Here is a 9996-nt window from a genome sequence, read left to right on the forward strand (position 1 = left end):
CTTGCCGTTCCGGATTCGGGATATGTTCTCTTTCTAGAATAGCAATTCCTTCCTTGCCGTGGTTTTAGGGAGGCAGCCAGTAGTGCCGGCCTCCCCCTCGGGTCTTTCTCTGGCTGAGATGACCTGTCTTAGAGGGGAATGACCCTTAACCAAGGCAAGGTTGGATAGGACCCTCTGTCCTTCCCTTCTATTTTCCGTTCCTTTGTGTCAGTTGTCCGCATCCGTACCTAGCCTAGGTTAGGATGGGGAACTGACATGGTCTCCTGTCGGCCGGCAGAGTGTGCCGACCGGCAGAGACCCTTCCTTCGAGTGCTGCCCGGTCCTTTCTTGGTCCCTCCATCGCTGCCGTCTGTAGATTCAGTAAGCAGCGGTTAGGAAGCCTGACTTAGTGTCTTCCCTTCCTTTCGGCACTCTTTTGGGTGCCGGGCACAGAGACTCATTGCCTCTTAGCCCGGCATTCATTCTGTTGTCTTCGTATGTGTTGTCCTTGCCGTCTGCCGGCCTACAGGCCGGCCGTCGGTGGGGAGGGGTGTTCTCCAGTTCTTTTGCTGTCGGTCGGCGATGGTTATATACCTTTGCCGGCCGGTCTCTTGCTCATCTGCCGGCCACTACAGTGGGGCCGGCAGCCGAGCGCTGCCTGGTGTGGAGGCCAGCTGGCAAGGTTTGCTTACTGCTGCCGGCCGGCCTGCTACACTGCCCGGTTAGCCGGCCACTAAGAATGATGGCCGGCAATGCAATGCAAACCGGGTGGCTGCGGACCGGCAACCACTGCCGGCCGGTTCAGGCATGGGATCTGGAGTTCTCCCCAATAAGGGTGATCTGTTGTTGTGTACTTGAGATCTACCTTTCAAAAATCGGGGGGGGGGGGGTGCTGACCGGCAATGGCCGGCCGGCACACCACCCTCAGGTACTGTATCAGTCCTTTCTTTGGTGGTGTATTCAACCAAGGGAGTCCATGATATAGTAGGTTACAACACTGTCTTTTCTATCTTACTTGTGTTACTTGTGCATTCACTTGGTGTCGCCTTACAAGGATAAAAGAGAATTCTTTTCATCCCTGGCCGGAATGGTAAAAATTTTACCTTAGGTGTGAGCTACACCTAATTCCCTTTGGAAATATGCTCTCTGGTTATTCTAGTAAAGACTAACTATGTGACTTTGGCTGGTGGGCTTCCACAGGTGTTTGTGTGGGTTTCACAAGTAGGTGTCTTTCCCTTATTCTTGGTGAATACTCATTTGTTACATGTGAATTGAAATTCACTTGATATTCATGGAAATCTTTCTTCTTTTACAGGAGGAGCATCCGAAGTGTGATAGTGTCTTCTGCAATGTCCGTAGTAAGAACTTTTGCGGACATGTCTCGTGTAGGAGGCACGCTGCTTGCGCAGCCTCCAATGATGACCATCGTTACTGGTATCCGCAGGTATGTGCTGTATGTACTAACCTGCTATCAGAGGCTTTTGAATCCCCTAGGTCGGCGGAGTCAAGAGATGCAGCGAGGGAGAAGCTTCGCTTATGGGTAAGGGGTTTTCAGAAAAACACCACTGGACCTTATCTTCCTAATGAGAAGATGAGGGCATATCTTTTTCCCAAGGCTTCCGCTGATGCTGTTGTTCCCCAGCCTCGGCCGGAGATCCCTCTCGTCCAGATCCCAGTGGAGGAGGATGTCGCTGATGCTATGCAGGACATCCAGTTGGACGACAAGATGTCTGACTTGTCCGATCGTGCGGAACAGGATCTCCTCGCAGAAGGCGAGGAGGAGGATCGAGATCCTATTGCCGTGGAGGAAGAGGTTCCCGTATCTTCAGACGTGCCGGTTCAGGTCCCTGAACCTATCCCCTCTACCTCGTCCGCTCTTCCAGCAGAGCTAGGACAGGCTCTCTCTTCCATCGTTGGTATGATCCAACAGATGCAGAGGGAGAATAATCAGAAGGCCCCTACTTTGGAGCTCCAGATGCAGAAGATCACAGCATCACGTGGACCTCCAAAGAAGCTCAACGTGAAGGACCTTCCTCTGTGCTCGGATGCCAACCCGTGGAGATATGCCGAGCACATGCCGATGACGATTGGGAAGATCGTCATGTCGGAGAAACTGGGATCAATTCCCCTTGAGGAGGTGGAATTCTGGCCCAGTAGAGGGGCCTACCCGGACTGTTATGTCCGTTTGAAGAAGGAGCCGGCCTCGAAGGAGGAGACGGAACCAAATGAGGTGATTATCCTGGATCACTCCAAGGCTCAAGCCACTTTATCAGCTGCATTGAAGGAGAGGGGGTTCTCAAACTCTAAAGTTGCCGCTTTGAGTAAGAAGCACCCCTCCTTCGTATCCTCCCCGGCTAGGGCCTTCCCCTTTATGCAAAAGGGGTTCGCGGCCGTCTTGAAGGCGGTTGAAGCTGGCAAGCCATGTCCATCTCTGGAGGAATGCAAACCTCTTTTGTTGGCATTGCCGCTGGACAATAAGGACTGGAAGGAGGTGCACCTCACTTTCTCGGTGGGGAAGTTGGACGCCGACATTGCTGGTCAGCAGTTCGGCGAAAACCTTCCCAAGTTGTCGGAATTCCTCCTACGGAGGGAATTGGACACTAAGGAGCGCCTGGCAGCCTCGATGTCTCTCCAGACCAACATGGAGACGATGGCTAGCGACCCCAAGATGCCGGAGATGTTCATGGTAATGGCCAAGATCCATCTGGCCACGGTGACCAAGGACCTTTATTGCTTTGTTAAAGCAAGGAGGGCCTGTAGGGAGTTTGTGTTCGCCTCGGCCACAGTGAGGCATGAACCCAAGAGGCTCATTTCATCCAGCATGTGGGGTAAAGATCTCTTTCCCAACGACGTGGTCAAAGAGGTCGTGGACAAGGCAGCCACTGAGAACCGCAATCTTCTGAAGTGGGGCCTGCCCCTTAAAAGGAAGTCTTCTCTGGATGAGGGCCCTCAGCCGAAAGGAAAGGCGAAGAAATCAAGGTTTTCCTCCCGTCCAGCCAAGCCTTTCAAACCACAAAGACAGCAGCAGCAGCAGCCAGCTTTGCCTCCGGTACCACAACTGGTAGCCCAGACCCCGACCACCTTCCAATGGGTACCCCAAGCCATGTCATCAGCTTCCCCGGCATTCAATCCCGTGTTCGAGGGACAATCAACCACGTTTCGTGCAAGACCCAGAGGGGCAGCCAGAGGTTCGGCAAGACGCCCCTCTAGGGGACGAGGATTCAGAGGTGGTCGCGGCCAGGGAGGCAAGACTGCAGGACAGTCAAAGTGAAGTGTCGCCGGTAGGTGGGAGACTTCAGTATTTCCGGGATCGCTGGACCTTCGATCCCTGGGCCCACAGCCTTCTCAAAAATGGACTGGGTTGGAGTTGGTACAGTACTCCGCCCCAGTGCCCTCAATTTTTCCAACACTCCACCCCCGTTTTGGAGGAGTACATCCAAGATCTGTTGGAGAAAAAGGTGATCCGGAGGGTAAAGTCCATCAAGTTTCAAGGGAGGCGGTTTTGTGTTCCCAAGAAAGACTCGGGGAAACTCAGAGTCATTCTGGACTTGTCACCACTCAACAAGTTCATAGTGAACCACAAGTTCAAGATGTTAACGTTACAACACATAAGGGCCTTACTGCCCAAGAGGGCATATACCGTCTCCATCGATTTGTCAGACGCATATTGGCACGTTCCAATAAGTCGCCGTCTCTCCCCCTACCTAGGATTCAAGCTACAACAAAAACTTTATGCTTTCAGAGCGATGCCCTTCGGGCTAAACATAGCCCCAAGGATCTTTACGAAGCTTGCGAGCGCAGCGCTCAAACAGTTACGCCTAAAAGGGTTCCAAGTAGTAGCCTACCTGGACGATTGGTTGGTGTGGGCAGCATCCAGAGCAGAATGCCTGCAAGCTTCCCTACAAGTGATTCAGTTCCTGGAATATCTAGGTTTCATGATCAACAGAAAGAAGTCTCGTCTTTCTCCAGCTCAGAGGTTCCAGTGGTTGGGAATTCACTGGGATCTAGTGTGACACCGTTTTTCCATTCCGATGTCAAAGAGGAAGGAAATAGCGGGGTCTGTCAGGAGACTTCTAGGTTCCGAGAGGATATCAAGACGCGAACAGGAGAGGGTTTTGAGCTCTCTTCAGTTTGCATCAGTAACAGACCCAGTGCTAAGAGCACAGCTAAAAGATGCAGCGGGAGTATGGAAAACCTTTGCATCGAAAGAGCGAAGGGACTTGAAGAGACCGGTCCCACTTCGACTACGTTCTCTTCTCAGACCGTGGTCTCAAGCCAGTCGTCTAAAGAGGTCTCTACCTCTTCAGCCATCCCCCCCGTCAGTGACAATCCACACAGACGCCTCAAAGGTAGGGTGGGGGGGTCACTCCCATCGGAAAAAAGTGCAAGGGACCTGGTCCAAGCTATTTGGGACTTTTCACATAAACTTTCTAGAAGCTATGGCAGTGCTTCTTACCCTGAAGAAAGTATCCCCACGTCACTCGATCCATGTAAGGTTGGTACTGGACAGCGAGGTGGTAGTGAAATGTCTGAATCGGCGGGGATCGAGATCCCCACCTCTCAACCAGGTAATGTTAGCCATATTCCGACTGGCGGAGAAGAAGAAGTGGCACCTGTCAGCAGTTCACCTTCAAGGAGTCCGGAATGTGACCGCGGACGCTCTATCCAGGGTTGCTCCGATAGAGTCAGAATGGTCCCTAGACGCAGGATCATTCTCCTTCATCTTGAGACAAGTCCCAGAACTGCAGATAGACCTCTTCGCGACGAAGGACAACAAGAAGCTGCCGAAATATGTGTCCCCATACGTGGACCCCTTGGCGGAAGCAGTAGATGCGATGTCCCTCGATTGGAACAGATGGTCCAGGATCTACCTGTTTCCCCCTCACAATCTGATGTTGAGGGTCCTCAACAAACTGAGATCCTTCAAGGGAGCAGCAGCAATAGTGGCCCACAAGTGGCCGAACAGTGTATGGTTCCCTCTAGCTCTGGAACTACGACTGAAGTTTCTATCACTCCCGGACCCAGTTCTGTCCCAGCAAGTCCAGAAGTCGACTGTCTATGCTTCATTACAGAAAACCCGAACCCTGCAGCTCATGATTTTCTCTCCCTAGCGGTGAAGAAACGGTTCGGAATCTCAAAAGATAGCATCGACTTCCTGGAAGAATACAAGTGTAAGTCTACTAGGAGGCAGTACGAATCTGCATGGAAGAAATGGGTAGCCTTTGTCAAAGACAAGAACCCACAAGAGATCTCTACAGAGTTCTGCCTATCCTTCTTCATTCACCTCCACGGACAGGGGCTGGCGGCTAACACAATTTCTACATGTAAGTCAGCTCTGACAAGACCCATTCTATATGCCTTCCAGGTAGACCTCGCTAACGAGATGTTTAATAAGATCCCAAAGGCCTGTGCTAGGCTTAGACCATCAGCTCCTCCAAAGCCTATTTCGTGGTCGTTAGACAAAGTCCTTCATTTTGCCTCATTACTGGATAATGAGGAATGTGCATTGAAGGACCTGACTCAAAAAGTGATCTTCCTTTTTGCCCTTGCTTCTGGGGCCAGAGTTAGTGAGATTGTGGCCCTCTCGAGAGAGGAGGGCCGAGTTCAGTTCCTAGATGGGGGAGAACTGAACCTGTTTCCGGACCCTACGTTTCTCGCTAAGAACGAGTTGCCCACCAACAGGTGGGGTCCCTGGAGAATCTGCCCTCTGAAAGGAGATGCATCTCTATGTCCCGTAGAATGCCTAAAGGTCTATCTTCGTAGAACTTCAGACTTCCATGGGGGCCAACTATTCAGAGGAGAAACATCGGGCTCGAATTTATCTTTAAATCAGCTTAGGGCGAAAATTACATATTTTATTCGCAGAGCGGATCCTGACAGTTCACCCGCAGGTCATGATCCGAGGAAAGTTGCTTCATCCTTAAACTTCTTTAACTTCATGGATTTTGAACACCTTCGTTCATACACTGGCTGGAAGTCTTCCAGGGTATTCTTTCGCCACTATGCTAAGCAAGTGGAGCAGCTAAAGAGGTCTGTGGTAGCAGTTGGTTGCGTCGTTAACCCTGCTGTTTAACTCTGCGAGGAACATTGGAATCATTTGGGACTTTGATTCTTGGGTGAGTGGTTAGTTATATGCCTTGATATAACTAGTAGTGAAGGCTCTGAGAGCCCACAGTGACTGTTCCAGCGTTATGGTGATGGTAGCACAAGTACAGACAGGTGTGCCAAGCGTTTGCTAACGCTATTGTCAGCAAAATAGTAACATGGACGTTAACTTTGATACCTGGGTATGTGGCAAGTGACATATTTGTTTTCTTTCAGATAACCATCCATCCATGCACTACGGTACTTGTGTAAATTATTGGTCATCCACCTTTCATATGTACATATTTATGGTGACCATGTCTATTTATTGTTACTCAATAAACTTGTTCTCGGGAACCTTGCGTCTCCTTCACCTATATTGATTTCATGTTATTTGTTGAGCATTTAGCCTATATATATTAATCAGGGATATCTATAATAGCCTATTCCTTAATGCAAAGCCTTGTTGCACTGGTTTATACTTTCCTTAGCATAAAGGACTCCACCCCTCTCTGAGGACGGTGGTGGCAGCAAGTTTAATCCTACGCAGATATAACCTTTTTGTCTAATTTTACTTCGACCAGGGTGCTGGTCGGGATTTTTCCCTTGGATGCTGTAGTCCCGTAAGACTAGGCTTTACTTCATATAGAGTGAGACCACTATATTGTACTGGCTGGCGAGTGATTCATACATAGGTATATGTACTCTTCGATCGTTTCTAGAGTCTAGTAGGACTCCTCCCTGTAGGGGGCAGGTAGCGCTTTCATGGCTTATGATTAGTGAAAAGATGTATAACGGTAACATCTTAGGTCTTTCAGTCGAGTTGACTAAGAAACATTCCTGAGGAGTACGGCACGTATTGAGAATCCACAGATACAGTAATGCTCTGGTATTCTTCCATCAGGACGACATGGCTTGAGCCCAAAAAACGGATTTTGAGCGAAGCGAAAAATCTATTTTTGGGTAAGATAGCCATGTCGTCCTGATGGACCCGCCCTGTTCCTTTTCCCAAAAAAAAAAAAAAAAAAAAAAAAAAAGTGAAAAGGGTTGTAGGACCCCTCCCTACATACAGTATCTGTAGCACCTTGTGTATCGCTACAAGGAATACAGTTGGCACCGCAAGCGGCGCAGGGCACGCTTTCGAAACGGGGAGGAGAGATGCCTTACGAACAGCTCCCCCCTTTCTTATCGTTTTCGTTTTCTTGCCATTTGACCCCTACGAAGTGTTAACTCTATTCGGGGTATAGATTGCTATGAGGCGTGTCAAGAATACGTCCACTGATATTTACGATATCCCTAAGGTCTTTTTTAGGGATACTCGCTCCAGGAGTTAGAATTCTGGGTACCTGAAGGTAAATTCTCTGGGAATATCACCGTAGTTGTAATATACCCTAGGAAGCTGCCTTTAAGGAACTTCCATCAGGACGACATGGCTATCTTACCCAAAAATAGATTTTTGGCTTCGCTCAAAATCTGTTATATCTATATATATATATATATATATATATATATATATATATATATATATATATATATATATATATATATATATATATATATATATACATCTCTCTACCTATTTATCCATCTATCTATATATCTATCTATTTATCTATCTATCTATCTATCTATCTATATATATATATATATATATATATATATATATATATATATATATATATATATATATATATATATATATATATATATATATATATATATATATATATATATATATATATATATATATATATATGTATATATACAGGTATATATATATATATATATATATATATATATATACATATATATATATATATATATATATATATATATATATATATATATATATATATATATATATATATATATATATATATATATATATATATATATATATATATATATATACATATACAAGTATATATATATATATATATATATATATATATATATATATATATATATATATATATATATTCATCTCTTTCTCCCCCTCACTTTTCCTACACACACACACATATATATATATATATATATATATATATATATATATATATATATATATATATATATATATATATATACATATATATATATGTATATATATATATATATATATATATATATATATATATATATATATTTATATACATATACTATATATATATATATATATATATATATATATATATATATATATATATATATATATATATATATATATATGTGTGTGTGTGTGTGTGTGTATGTGTGTAGGAAAAGTGTATATAATTATAAATATATATATATATATATATATATATATATATATATATATATATATATATACATATATAAACAGTATATATATATATATATATATATATATATATATATATATATATATATATATATATATATATATATATATATATATATATAAATATATATATATACCTATGAAGCTGGTCGATTGTAGAGTAAATATTGTAGTTAATTGATAATTTTATTCATATATCATATAAATGCTTTTCATTTTTGTATTGAAGAGATGATAACCAATCCGTAAAATTACCTCATTTTATGTATACATAAGTTTTTTATGTAAATTACGTAAGACTTATCTCGTGAATATCAATAGACCTTTTTACCCAAGGTAATATATGTGAATTTATGTATTTCTGTAAGAATCAACTTTTTATTTTACGTATGTTGGCCACAAAATCTTAGTAGTCTATTTGAATGTATCATAGCATTCGTGCAAGATATGAATAAGGGCTTAGGTAATTTTTTTTTTATCTTATGAGGTATTGCATCATGTAAGAGAGAGAATGTTCAGTGACATGTGCTTTGGAAGATTCTTTACCATGTGGTTTGAATTTGAAGTTTAGCAAATTCCCAGTGAGATGATGTTATCATTTTTTTTTTCGGGGACACTAGGTGGGCGAAGCTAGCTTAGAAGTCGTCTCATGGTTTCGTTGGTGTGCATCTGAGAGTTGCATGAAACCCTAATTCGCTTTTTGACATTTCTATCTAGTTGGAAGCTCAGATGCCCTCAGGCAGAGGCTACGCTTCCCAAATAAATTAGAACCTTCTGAAATTAGCCAGGTTTCATATATAAAGGTGACCAAACTTGAGTTATAGATAGGGACAGACATAGAGATCGAATCAAGGTCAGAATAGCTGCCTGATAATTACCTCCTTCCCCTCTCTCTCTCCCCGCACGTTATCCAGTGTATTTGTCGAAAGTGTTTAGTGCGTTTTAGTGTTTCCTCTCTTAAGTCACTATTACACGTATCCGGTTTCCTACGGCCAACCTGGCCTACGGCGCCGTAGGAAAATTCAGGCTAACACATAGAGCTATTACACGTATTTGAACGGCCGGAGGCAAGTGGGTCAGTGTGGCACTGTTTTTGGTGGAGGAGTGACATGTCTTATCTCGACGGCATTCTCGTTCTTATTGCTCTAGCGTGCTACTTGAAGGTGAAAACAAGAAAAAGGAAGATTTGGTTCAAACAATGGCTACATAAACGACAAAAATTCTCTCATGTTAACTTAATGAAGGAACTACCACTAGAAAAAGATGACTGGTTTAACTACATGCGAATGGATCACGATACATATTTGGAACTCTTTAGTCAGGTATCACCTTTAACAGAATAAAAGGACACTTTCATGAGAGAAGCAAATAGTCAACATGAGCGTCTTTCAGCCACTTAGACTGATATCATACCATATGGTGAGCAATTACACGCTACATCCTCGGTCCTGACTACGGCGGCCTTACGGCCAACTTTAGTACTAGCGAAAGTTGATCCGGCCGGCCGTGGGTGAGCTTTCATACGGCCAATTTGCTATCACACGCTCTGGTTTGAACATATGCTAGCATCGCGACCGATGGCGCCGTAGGAAACCGGATAAGTGTAATAGGGGCTTCAAGTGACCCTGGGC

The sequence above is a fragment of the Palaemon carinicauda genome, chromosome 13, assembly GCF_036898095.1.
Source record: "Palaemon carinicauda isolate YSFRI2023 chromosome 13, ASM3689809v2, whole genome shotgun sequence".
NCBI lineage: Eukaryota > Metazoa > Arthropoda > Malacostraca > Decapoda > Palaemonidae > Palaemon > Palaemon carinicauda.